General features: G+C 39.6%; 1 protein-coding gene across 1 annotated transcript in view; it reads right to left on the reverse strand.

Moving 5' to 3' along the window:
- SYTL5 (synaptotagmin like 5) overlaps positions 1 to 13882 on the reverse strand; it is a 143122-nt gene extending 129240 nt beyond the window's left edge. The window contains exon 1 of the mRNA XM_059883816.1: positions 13797 to 13882. The gene's annotated coding sequence lies outside the window, so the exon portion shown is untranslated. The remainder of the gene's footprint in view (positions 1 to 13796) is intronic.
- Between the last annotated feature and the right edge of the window lie 367 nt (positions 13883 to 14249).

Genomic DNA, 14249 nt, shown 5'->3' on the forward strand with positions numbered 1-14249 from the left:
TTAAACAAAATCTGAAGCTGATTCTCATGAGCTCAGACAGCTCCTCCTGGGTAGAGGGGGGTTGGTTACCCATAAATACGGCCAGTTTGTTGCCCCTCTGACTTAGTTTGGATTCCTATCAGTCTGATTACTAATGCCAAGTCTGACAAACACAGCAAGCAACTGGGGAGTAAGATGAACAAGATTCATGCAACTTAGAGGTGGTCTTACACCATGCTCTATACTGTACATGTGAGCTCAGTTGTGTCTGACTCTTTGTGATCCCATGAACGTAGCCCACCAGGCTCCTCTGTCCATGGGATTTCTCAGGCAAGAATACTGGAGTGGGTTGCCATTCCTTTCTCCAGGGGATCTTCCCAACCCAGGGATTGAACCCACGTCTCCTGCCTTACTGGTGGATTCCTTACCAATTGTGTGCCACTGGGAAAGCCAGATGCTCTACACTTGGGGCTGGCAAACTTCTTCTACTGAGGGCCAGCCAATAAATATGTTAGGCTTTTTGTTACAAGACGCAAAATCATGGTTATATTGTAGCTATTTATATAACAAGAAAGAAAAATGTCTACAAATATTTTACTGAAAAAAATCAAAATACAATGATTGAGAACAGTCATTTTGGGGGGAGGTTTTGGTAACACATAACTACGAATGAGAAGAATGGAATTACAGGAAAGATAGCATTTCACTTAACTGGGCTCCAATGTTAGTATTCCTATAACCAAGTTGATGAAAGTAGGCCTGATCTCACCCCAAACCTACTAAATTTGAATGTGAATTTTAACAAGAGCCCTCAGTGGTGTTTGTGCACCCTGAAGTTTGAGAACACAGTGGTCGAGTTCCTTAATACTATCTGAGCTGCATTTCTATGCTTTTAAAGAAGAAAATGAGGATTTCTTTGGTGGTCCAATGGTTAAGAATCCACCTGCCAATGTAGGGGACATGGATTTGATCCCTGGTCTGGGAAGATTCCACATGAACTAATCCCATGCCCCACAACTACTTAGCCTGTGCTCCGCAACAGAAGTCACTACAGTGATAAGCCCACCTCACTGCAAAACTAGAGTCACACTGGCTCTCCACACCTAGAGGAAGTCTGCACACAGCAACAAAGTCCCAGCACAGTCAAAAATAATAAATTGAAAACAAAAGAAAATGAAAGTTGTGTGACTTAGAAAACATTCTCAAACCATTCTTGCCTGGGAAATCCCATGGACAGAGGAGCCTGGCCGGCTACAGCCCATGGGGTCACAAAGAATCAGACAACTGAGTGACTAACACTTTCAAAGTTTCACTTCAAGAAATCTTACAGGGTCTCTGGCCCTGAAGTAAAGACCCAAGGGACTCTATTGCCAGGCCTACCACCAAGATGAAAATGTTCTGCCACTAAATTGTGGCGATGGTGTTTATCCTCTCAATATACTATAAAACACTGCATTTTATATTCCAAATGGGTGGATTCTGTGGGAGGTGAATTGTCTCAATGAGGCTTTTTAAAAAAATCAAATTGAAGAATTTGAGTTTATAGGTGAATTTTAAATGCATTTTTAAAACTTCACATAGTTTTTCAATAGACAGCTCAAGTAGAGAATTGCAAGGACTCCAGGTTTCTGATTCAGGAAGCTCTGACTACAAATTCCAGCTGTACTACTGACTGTGTTACAGACACTAAACTACTTAACCTCTCTGAACTTCAATTTCTTCTTTTGTAAAGTAGAAATAATAACAGTACCCATCACATAGGGGTACTAGGGGCATAAAAAGTAACTGTTAATGCAAAATGTCTAGCACAGTCCATGTCACACTCTTGAAATCATGACATACTTCACATTAACCAAGTCATAATTATCCATGCCTGATCTATTATCCATGTTGTATTATATTTTCTATTGGATAGACTATCTTCAGCTCCATTATCAATCATATTTGCCTTAACGCCTTTTCCTAATGGTTCATGGTAATAATGACAGTAAACACACAGCATGCATGCATGCCTGCTAAGTTGCTTCAGTCATGTCTGAACTGGGTGCAACTGTGCAAATTCATGGACTGTAGCCCGCCAGGCTCCTCACCCATGGGATTCTCCAGGCAAGAACACTGGAGTGGGTTGCCATTCCCTTCTCCAGGGGATCTCCCCATCCCAGGGATGGAATCTACATCTCATGTCTCCTGCATTGGCAGGTGGTTCTTTATCACTAGCTCCAGGTGGGAAGCCCAAACACATAGAATTCATATCCAAATATCAGACCTTACTCTGGGGTGCTGATTTATACATATTAACTCATTCAATCTTAACATTAACCCTTTGAGTTATTTTTACTATTTTCATATTACAGATATGGAAAATTAGGCAGAGGGAGATTAACTTGTCCTGTGCCACAGAGCTCAAAAGTGCTGGAGCTAAGATTCAAATTAAAGCAATCTTCCTCTGTCCATGATTACACTGTACCATAGAATGAAATATATATACATATGCACACATATATGGGATTCCCTGGTAGCTCAGAAGGTAAAAAATTTTGCCTGCAATGCAGGAGACCCAGGTTCAATCCCCTGGAGAAGGGAATGGCTACCCACTCCAGTATTCTTGCCTGGAAAATCCCATGGACAGAGGAGCCTGGTGTTCTACAGTCCATGGAATTGCAAGAGTCAGACATGACTTGGTGACTAAACCACCACCACCATGTATATTTTTGTCTTGGTCAACATTATACCAATGCCCAGCCCACTGGCTTTTGGAGGGTCCACATTTGTATACCAAAGGAACATACAAAGATGGATACGCAGGCACACCTGCAAAACAAGAAACAGACTGAGGGAAAAGCAGATTCTTTGTACCTTTTTTTCCCATGAAAAATGATCTCTACAGTAATGTTGGTCTGAATGTGGTTCATGGACATAATAGTGCTGTTCAGTAAACTTGTAACAGGCAAGATGTGTACAGAATTCAGAGCATTCAAGAACTTTCATGGGACTCTGACATTGACATGAGAAAGGAGCATATCATCAGTGGACTCACTTCACTGTACAGGGAATTTTACAAAACTATTAAGAGTTCAAGGTGGCTTGGAAAATTCAAAACAAAGAAACTGGGTCTTTATCACATATAGTTGGGAAAGAACACTGGGACGCGATCCTCAATGTTTTCTTTTTCTTCTAATGTACCTCAAACTAGCTGTTCTCTCTGCCAAGAACAAAGCTTGGAGATCTGAACACTGAAATCTATTACGAGACAGTGGAGAGAGGAATGTAAGATACAACACTGAGGCAGCCTCTCCTGAGTGAGAAAGGATGTGAAAGCTGCAGCAGTGGTCAGAGTATGGAGAGAGTAGAGGAAAATGAAGCAAGGAAGGGCCTGCTGCTACATAGGCTCCTACAAGCATGGTCTGAACAGCTCAGCTGGGAGAGAGGAAATTAGCACTGTCTGTGGGAACTCAAAGTGCTGAGGGGCCAGCTGACCTAAGAACCTTGAATAATGACAAACATAGGTTTCCCTCCTTCACACACACCTTGATAGAAGGTCACAGAGAGTATGTAAGTCCCGAGACATTGGCATCAGGGCCAGATCAGGGACAACTTTACAGATAAAGACCAGCACAGATTGGGTGAGCCTGTGAAACAGGGAGAAAGGTAAAAATTGAGTCAGCACAGAAAAAAAAAAATATACCAGGGAAATGCCTTTAGAAGTTACTTAACTTGACCAGGGTAACTTGCATAGAACAGGGACTCTGGTTCAAATCCAAGCTCTGAAATGTGTCACACTTGGGATCTTGAAGATATGGTTGAATGAAGACATGATCTTGGTTACATGGAAAGCATATGAATAGGGCTTAGTTCATAGGAAATCCACAGAGAAGATGAATAGTTACTATTATTATTGGTGGCAGTATTGCACCCACATTTTATATTTGCTGACCCGGGTTCAACAGTTATCCCAATGTGTGTGTGTGTACTGTGCTTAGTCACTCAGTCATGTCCGACTCTCTGCGACCCCTTGGACTATAGCCTCCCAGACTCCTCTGTCCATGGGGATTCTCCAGGCAAGAATACTGGAAAGTGAAAGTGAAAGTGAAGTTGCTTAGCCGTGTCCGACTCTTTGTGACCCCATGAACTGTAGCCTACCAGGCTCCTTCCTCCATGGGATTCTCCAGGCAAGAGTACTGGAGTGGGTTGCCATTTTCCTTCTCCAGGGGATCTTCCCGACCCAGGGATCGAACCCAGGTCTCCCGCATTCCAGGCAGATGCTTTAACCTCTGAGCTACCAGGGAAGCCCCAAGAATACTAGAGTGGGTTGCAAAGCCCTCCTCAGGGGATTTTCCCAACCCAGGGATCAAACCCAGGTCTCCTGCATTGCAGGCAGATTCTTTACCATCTGAGCCACCAGGGAAGCCCCAAGATAATCAGACAAATATTACCAGTGGATTTTATCTTCAATGTTCAGGAATCTACTCTGTAGATCTGACTGCTGCTAATATGTAGTTATATCCTACTGTGCTTAACTATAAAGCTAAACATATAGCTATTACTCACAAGAACAATGAGACAAACAGGAGTTCACTTGAAAGAAAATCAATAGGTATTTGATTTTGTTGTGTGTTAGAAATAACCTTGCTGTGTTTAGAGCTCAAACGTAGTAACAACAAAATTAGAAGACAACTGTGAATGGTCTGAAGCAGGTTAAATTCTTCCTTCTGTACCATGGCTACTACAAAGAGAACATTCCAATCTTTTTTTTTTTTTTTAACATGTTACTGACTGAACTCCCTGGAATTATTTTTCCTGAGCTGGTCTCTCAGTTAGAGGACAGTAATTCATTGTCACAAAATGTGTTTTAATACATTTCCAGTTCTACCCAAAACATGCAACTTGAAAATTATACAGGCACAGACATCATGGAATACACCATTATTTGTGGAAAGTTGGGGAAAACTGCCTGTTTTGTATCAGGTACTTAACTACTTTTAAAAATTTATCCTTGATATCACATCACTAGATTTATTTTTTAAATTAATTTTTATTGATGTATAGTTGATTTACAATGTTGTGTTAGTTTCAGTTTGATCTAGTTCCTCTGCCTTTTCTAAATCCAGCTTGAACATTTGGAAGTTCATGGTTCATGTGCTGTTGAAGCCTGGCTTGGAGAATTTTGAGCAATACTTTGCCAGCGTGTGAGATGACTGCAATTGTGGGATAGTTTGAACATTCTTTGGCTTTGCCTTTCTTTGGGATTGGAATAAAAACTGACCTTTTCCAGTCCTGTGGCCATTGCTGAGTTTTCCAAATTTGCTGGCATACTGAGTGCAGCACTTTCATGACATCATCTTTTAGGATTTGAAATAGCTCAACTGGAATTTCATCACCTCCACTAGTTTTGTTCATAGTGATGTTTCCTAAGGCCCACTTGACTTCACATTCCAGGATGTCTGGCTCTAAGTGAGTGATTATCACCATCTACCATCGTGATTATCTGGGTCGTGAAGATCTTTTTTGTATAGCTCATCTGTTTATTCTTGCCACCTCTTCTTAATATCTTCTGCCTCTGTTATGTCCCTACCATTTCTGTCCTTTATTGAGCCCATCTTTGCATGAAATGTTCCCTTAGTATCTCTAACTTTCTTGAAGCGATCTCTAGTCTTTCCCATTCTAAAATAGACCCTTACTACTTAGAAAATCCCTGTTTGATATTATATCATTTGATTTAAATGAAATTAAGTTCAAATTTTTAAATCATATGCTAATGTTAATATAGTTTCACACTAGGAGACTAAACTCTATTGATCTCTATACACAGGTCTTGGGAGGATATATCAATGGATTTGTCTATATTCTGATACTTGAATTAGAGAAATATATTTCATATGATCTCTTGGTCTGTGTTTACCAAGTGGGCTGTTGCTGAACTTAGCTTTTGTAATCCAGATAAAAACATGTTTTTAAAGTCTATTTTTGAACCTCGGAACATCATTATTTAATGGCTAGATTCCAAATATGATTTCCCTACACATACAGAAATCTTCCCACACCCTATCTCTACTATAATTTCTGCTTCCCTGGTAGCTCAGATGGTTAAGAATCTGCCTGCAATGCAGGAGACCAGGGTTCAATCCCTGGGTCAGGAAGATCCCCTGGAGAAGGGAATGGCTACTGACTCCAGTTTTCATGCCTGGAGAATTCCATGTACAGAGGAGACTGATGGTCCAAGGGGTTGTAAAGAATTGGACACGACTGAGCAACTCACACTTTACCACTTTCATTCTTATGTTACATGTCAATGTCAAGTGATTTTTTTACATTATATTGTTTGTTTTTAAGGATTTTGCTTGCTAATGAAATATATCTTAGAGTTTTTTTTTCATTATCTTAATTTTCCTTCAAGTCCTGACTCTTGGAAATAGTTTCTGACTGCACAACACCAAAAACGAAAATGTCACCAAAATCTATTTACATGAACCAGAAATCCTTAAATGAACTGGATGTGTTCATAATGTAGGAACAGAGTGTTCCTGGCATTTGGTTAGAAAGATTAAATCAAATTAGCCTGGATAAGTCAACTGTTACAAGGACTGGAAATTGCTAAATTAAACGTTAACAAGAGTTACAAATGGTACTGTACCTACTTGGAAATGAATAAGGTTATTAAGGGGCTCAGAGAAGGTAAGTCAGATTTTAATATTTTTATTCAGTGAAGCAGAAAATGAAGCAAAAGTCTAACAAATTATTTTTGTAGCTGGTAAGGCTTAGAGAAAATAATTTTTAATTAGGTGAGAGAACAATTAAATGGACAAGAAGTTTTTAAACAAAGAAACAAAAAGTGGCAACTCTAAAAACTGAGCTTAAACTTCTGTTGGCAAAAACAAAGATGCAAACTAACAGACAACAAAGATGGAAACTAACAGGCACACAAGAGAGCATCCCCATGGCAGGGGCAACAATGAAGCACAGTGCAAAGTACCTGCCAATTCACAGTATAATATGCTGTCTAGGAAAGAGGGCATCGCTATTGGAGAACTGTGAGGCTCATATACAGAATCACAGGTGAGAAAAATCAGACTCTTCTTGAATAGATATTGGAATACCTAGTATAAACCTTATTTTTATATATTCTGAGAAACTAGCAAACATTTAATACCACTTGTCAAGGAAAACTGGAACAGTAACATCTAACAGCTGCCCAAGTCACCACAGCCTGTTCTCTTGAGTAAGACATGAGAGTACAGAGAGGCTAGGATGATAGGACTCAATGGGTGAGAATACGGGTGCTTGATTCTAGACTACCAGGGTCTGCAGCCTAGCTCAATTTTTCATTAATTATGGACAACCTCTATGATCCTGAGCTTATTGTTATGTAAATGGAATGAGGATGATGAAGCCTATCCCATTTGGTTATTGTGAAGAGTAAAGGGAGTTAAACAATCTAAAGCACTTAGAACCACCGCTGGAATAGTCTAAGTATCGTTTATCCTTTCTTAACCTAGATAGCATATTCAAAAGCAGAGACATTACTTTGCCAACAAAGGTTCGTCTAGTCAAGGCTATGGTTTTTCCTGTGGTCATGTATGGATGTGAGAGTTAGACTGTGAAGAAGGCTGAGCACTGAAGAATTGATGCTTTTGAACTGTGGTGTTGGAGAAGACTCTTGAGAGTCCCTTGGACTGCAAGGAGATCCAACCAGTCCATTCTGAAGGAGATCAGCCCTGGGATTTCTTTGGAAGGAATGATGCTAAAGCTGAAACTCTAGTACTTTGGCCACCTCATGCGAAGAGTTGACTCATTGGAAAAGACTCTGATGCTGAGAGGGATTGGGGGCAGGAGGAGAAGTGGACGACAGAGGATGAGATAGCTGGATGGCATCACTGACTCGATGGATGTCTCAGTGAACTTGATGACGTCATCAGTTGGTGATGGACAGGGAGGCCTGGCGTGCTGTAATTCATGGGGTCACAAAGAGTCAGACATGACTGAGCGACTGATCTGATCTGAACATAAAAAAAAAAAAAAAACCCTCACCCAAAGTGAATACTGTGTGTTAGTAAAAATACATACTCTGGTCAATGATCCTATAAATTGAGAGAAATTTCTAAGGTCCCTTGCACTCAGAAATGCTAGAAGCATATACTTTTTAAAGAAAGAGATTCCTAGGGATTTCCCTAGCAGTCCTGTGGTTAAGATTGGACAGCTTCCACTGCAGGGGGTGAGGCTTTGACCCCTGGGCTTCCCTTGTAGCTAAGTCGGTAAAGAATCCGCCTGCAATGCAGGAGGCCTGGGTTCGATTCCTGGGTTCAGAAGATCACCTGGAGAAGGAAATGGCAATGCACTCCAGTATTCTTGCCTGGAAAATGCCGTGGACAGAGGAGCCTGGTGGGGTACAGTCCATGGGGTTTGCAAGAGTCAGACACGACTTAGTGACTAAACCACAAGGAACTAAAGATTCCACATGCCTTGCAGTGAGGCCAAAAGAAGGCAGCAGGGGAGAGAGATTTCTAGACTGCAGAGGATACGTTTGGTTTCTTAACATTTGGATACTGATGTGTGTGTGTTTTATTGGAGAATAATTGCTTTACAACAGTGTATTAGTTTCTCCTGTATAACCAAGTGAATCAACTCTTTGTATACATATTATCTCCTAACTCTTAGGCCTCCCTCCCACCCCTCTGGGTCACCAAAGAGCACCAAGCGAAGCTCCCTGTGCAATACAGCAGCTTCCCACTAGCTAGCTATTTTACACAGGGTAGTTTAGATAACTTAGTTCTTATCTCTCAATTCATCCCACCCTCCCCTTCCTCTGCTATGTCCCCATGTCCATTCTTTATGTCTACATCTTTATTCCTGTTCTACAAATAGGTTCATTGTGTACCATTTTTCTAGATTTCACGTGTCAATATACGATACTTTTCTGACTTATTAATACTTCTCTCTGTATGACAGACTCTACATCCATTTACATCTCTACAAATAACTCAATTTTGTTCCTTTTTATGGCTAATATTCCACTGAATATATCTACCACATCTTTTTTATCCATTCATCTGTCAATGGACATTTAGGTTTCTTCCAGGCAATGGCACCCCACTCCAGTACTCTTGCCTGGAAAATCCCATGGACAGAGGAGCCTGGTAGGCTGCAGTCCATGGGGTCGCTGAGGGTCGGACACGACTGAGTGACTTCACTTTCACTTTTCACTTTCATGCATTGGAGAAGGAAATGGCAACCCACTCCAGTGTTCTTGCCTGGAGAATCCCAGGGATGGCAGAGCCCGGTGGGCTGCCGTCTCTGGGATCGCACAGAGTTGGACACGGCTGAAGCGACTTAGCAGCAGCAGCAGCATGCCCTGCCTATTGTAAACAGTGCTGCAGTGAACATTGGGGTGCATGTATTTTTTTGAATTACGGTTTTCTCAGGATATAAGCCTAGTAGTCGGATTACTGAGTCATAAAGTAATTCTATTTTTAGTTTTTTAGGGAAACTTCCTACTGTAGTCCATAGTGGCTATATGAATTTATATTCCCATCATTTTCAATGAGGAAAACCTGAAAACATTTCCTGTAAGATCAAGAATAAGACATGGATGTCCACTCTTGTCATTCCTATTCAACATAGTTTTGGAAGTCCTAGCCATGGCAATTAGAGAAGAAAAATAAGTAAAAGGAATGCAAATTGGATACTGATATTTTGATTCCATGACATATCAACATATTTCATGACTCTATAAGGGCTAACTGCTTACCATTCTTTTCTCTTTAACAACAACAAAAATGAGCCTGAAATACCGTTATCTCCAAATAGTTACTCAGAATGTTCGTATCTCCTTATGCACATCTATTCACACAAAAGGACAGCCATTTGTGATGACAATGATGACAGGGCCATTTGTGATCTCAATGATGAGGGATTCAGCCAGGTTTAAGTGGCTGCTCCACGGCTCTGTGTTTCCATCTTTACTACACCTGATCCTCACCTGGTGACTCAGTTCTATTAATAATAACTCACTCCCACCTTGTATCTACATGTCACTGGCCTCCAGCACCACCTCTCACACTTATAGAGCAATTACTATAGGTCAGGCACTGTTTTGTAAGTATTTTACATCTGTTAATCCTTTAAATCAAACAACACCCCTCTGAGTGCAAACAATTATTACTCCCATTTTACTGATGAGGACACAGGAACAGAGAAGCTAAATTTTCTTAGTTTCACACCTGGTCAGTAGCAAAAGTGGGATTCAAACTTAACCCTACACTATACTTCCTGGGTATAGTTAAGACCCAGAACCTTGGTCCCCGCCCCTGAGTTACTCTTATATTAACAAATCTTACTTTAATATTTACCTAGTGCTTCATGGTTTTAAATGACTTCACCTCCATGATCTTATTTGTTCCTTGTGACCATTATGCAAGATAGGATAACTATGAGGAAACAGGCTCACAGACAGCAAAAGTGTACAGGAGGTAGTGACAGGTAGAACAGAGCTTAACCCTGCGTCTTTGGCTACCAAAACCTGTTATTCCCATCACTTCCATTATTTTGTTCTGAAGGTTTAGAAAAAGAAGATACCTATGAGATAGGGACTTTCTGGGGATGGATTTTCTGATGGAGCTAGAATATAATCAAGACTCTGAATTCAAGATGACTCTCGGGGAGGGGAGGATGAGAAAACACAGAATAAAAGGAAAAACAACAGAAAAAGGAGATGAGAAAGGATAGATAGTAGCTAGATTATCATGAAAGAAATGAAAGAACTTGGTAGTGGTTTAGGTATTGAGAGTCAATGAGAAATTAGATGCAAAACTGATTTCAAGGTGTCAAACATGAGAAGCCAGGAGACCATCAATGCCATTAACAGAAACATGGATGAAAGAGGAATTGGTTTCACATAAAAGTGAGTTTGCCTACAATCCTGAAGAACACTGGGTGACAGTTGGACTTGGATGTACAAGTGGGAAAACATACAGCAGATAGAAAAACCTAGAAATGGATAACTTGGAGGCATTCACTTAGAGGTGATATTTAAAACTATGAGTCAATAGAAGGCACAGGCCAAGAAAACAAGTAATTCATTATGGCCCAAATGCTAAACCTAGGGGGAAACCATCACTTAGGGAAGAGAAGAAGAAACAAGAGGGAAAGTGGTAGAAAAGTAGCTGAAGAGATAGTGTAGAATAACAGATATTAAGATTGGGAAAAATTCAAGAAGTAGGAAGTGACAATGAATGCTACATAAAGCAAAGGAGTCAAATGGAATGAGGATTCGAATAAGTATACCTCACAGCACTTATTACATTTATAATAAATTACTTGAGTAAATTGGCATTGTTCCTAACTAGAACAGAGGTACTTAAAGGCAAACTTTCAGTGTTTCCTACTGTAACTTCAGCACATAGTAGTGCCCATGTTTACATGTTACTAAATAAACAGTTACTGAATAGGGGAATCAATAGACAAATGAATGAACATAATTAGATTTCCTAAAAGCACCACAAATGACCCTTGGAAATACAGTGTCAATAAACCAATGAACGTAGATGTCATGTCATAGGGCAATTTACAGAAAGTGGGATTTTAAAACAGAGAAAGTGGGTAGTATAATAATAGAGGCAGATTTAATTAACCATTTCTTAGAGATGTGTTCTTGCTCAAACGATATAACAGATCAGGTGGACTTCCTACCCTAGGACACTATATATTTATCAGATTTTGTCCTTCTAACAGCTCTGCCTGACTTCCAGATGATCTTCAAGAACCTAAGGCAGTCACTATAGTTGCCAACTCTACAAGTGATGGAAGTAAGGGGACCTACCTGCTTTACTAGTGCTATCTTGAGTAGAATCAGAACTCCATGGACTAGGCATCAAGGAAGATGGAATAAAGCAGGGTAAAGAAACAGAAGTCAAGAAAATGATACTACCCGCAGAAAGACATAGCCTGGAATGGACCCACATTCAAGACAAATTTCAAGTCCCTTGATGGGGTTTTCCTTTGTGGTCCAGTGGTAAAGAATCTGCCTACCAATGCAATGGACACAGGTTCGATAACTGGTCAGGGAAGATCCCACAGGCCACGGAGCAACTCAGCCCATGCACTACAACTACTGAGCCCACGCTCTAGAGCTCTGCAACAAGAGAAGCCTCACAATGAGAAGCCTGAGCAACACAACTAGAGAGTAGACCCTGCTCGCTGCAACGAGAGAAAACCTGCGTGCAGCAACAAAGATCCAGCACAGACGGAAATAAGTAAAAAGAAAAAAGCGTTCCATGAAATCATCCAAAATATGTGGATGTGTGTGGGAGTAAATGGGTGAGAGTGAGTGCAAACACAAACAACATATGGGATATACAAAAACGTAGTTACAAGTAAATTCTAAATAGAAAGGATTATAGCTAAATGTTTACATATGCTGGCAAGATAGCCATAACATATGTCATTGAGTAATAAGGCTTAGGTAAAACAAACTGCGTGTTTCACAAATTCAAGTTGCACTTCCTTCTCTTAACATACAAAATGATTATAAGAAAGTCATTTCAACAAAAATACTAGATGTGTCTCCAGGACACAAAGAAGTAAAAAGAAGTATTTTATTATTGTATTCCCTAAATTATTAGAACACGTTGTCAAACTTGAATAAGTTGAATGACAGCACAGCTAATTACCACAGACTGGTAGAGCATTTCAGAAATCCTAAGTACACAGAATAAACATGATTTGACAACAAAAAGACATCTTCTCACCTTTTTCCTTATCTGTTTCCCAGATATTAGTTGCCCATATGTAAATACATATTTGTGTACATGTTTTTATGCACACGGGGATAGAGGGATCTGTTTAAGAATTTGATTGATGTCCAATTGAATGTCTTTATGCACTTAAGCCATAGGCTTTAAATTATAACAGTCTTGTGTTTAAGCTGTTATCTAAACAACATACAAACTGTATTATGAAGTGAAAAATTTAAACACTCAGTGTCTATGCTTGAAAGACATTTTAAGGAGGCCAAGATTTAAGCAGTATTTAAAATTTATTATCATATATAATATTTTCTAGTCATGACTTTGAATGCTTTAAATAGATACCTCCTTTGTTCTCCAAATACATACTCTGATATGTTGCAAAATGCAGTTTTGACTTAAATGAAGATGATGGTCTAGCTAATTAAAACAATCCATATTAAAGAGAAATATTTTAAAACCTGATGCATCTCTCTAGTGTATTATATTCATATTCACAGTCAGTATCTCATCTTCCTGTGGTGTTAAAAACATCATATCCATATTGAACTTATTCCAAGGCTTTCAAACTTCAGCAATCATACTAAATATATATCCATACTAGATATGTCACCGTATCAAGAATAGGAGTGAAAGCAAAGAACAATTCAATGGTGCTAAATAAAATCTGACTTATCTAACAAAGAAAAGAAATTCAGAGCAAAAGGACTACTACTTTATACCTAGAGGTGTAATAGATTTGGCAAAGTGACACAGTACTTCTGCTATGAAATTGATTATGTCATAGATACATAATTGCTCCTATGTTCAGTGGGATCTAGAGCAATGCTTCAATTTGTAGATTAAATTAAATGCTAATAACAAGAAGATACCTATATCTCCCTCCTCATTCCATCAAACTTACAGAGCAGCCCATTGGCCAAAATGCCCCTTCTTTATATATTCCTGTCTTTTTCCTTTTAACCAAATGGTGAGATTAGTCTTTCATTTCCTGAAACCAAACCCCACCTCACAAACACAAAATATAAAAATTAAGAAAGAAGATGTCACACTAAAGTCCACTAGACACAGTATTCTTACCTCAATCTGATGGATAGAACGCTTTTGTAGGCTTACTTTTCTTTCAAACGCACAAACTGTAGAATGCTGGACTACCTGACCCTCATGGAGTGCAAGGAGCAGAAACTTGAAAAACTAGCCTCTTGTGTTCCCACGATCTATTTACACACTGAACACACCCAGTAGCACAAAGTAATATTTATCTGTGGTGGACAGCTATTCCAAAGAAGCAGGCATATCTCTACTTTAAAAAAAAAAACGAATCAGCAGGGGAAAGGTAAGAGCTGTTTTAGCCTTTAAAGCACACTGACATGAGTTACTTTTTAAATCAATGTTTTCAAGATGATTTATTCATTGAATATTCTATTCCCCCAAACTCGTATTATTAAAGGACCTGGGGGAAAATGTATCTAATGATAACAGCCAACACATATCTGCCAGGTACTATTCCAAGTGCTTTATACATATCATTTC

Source organism: Bos taurus, chromosome X, assembly GCF_002263795.3.
Source record: "Bos taurus isolate L1 Dominette 01449 registration number 42190680 breed Hereford chromosome X, ARS-UCD2.0, whole genome shotgun sequence".
In the NCBI taxonomy this organism is placed as follows: domain Eukaryota; kingdom Metazoa; phylum Chordata; class Mammalia; order Artiodactyla; family Bovidae; genus Bos; species Bos taurus.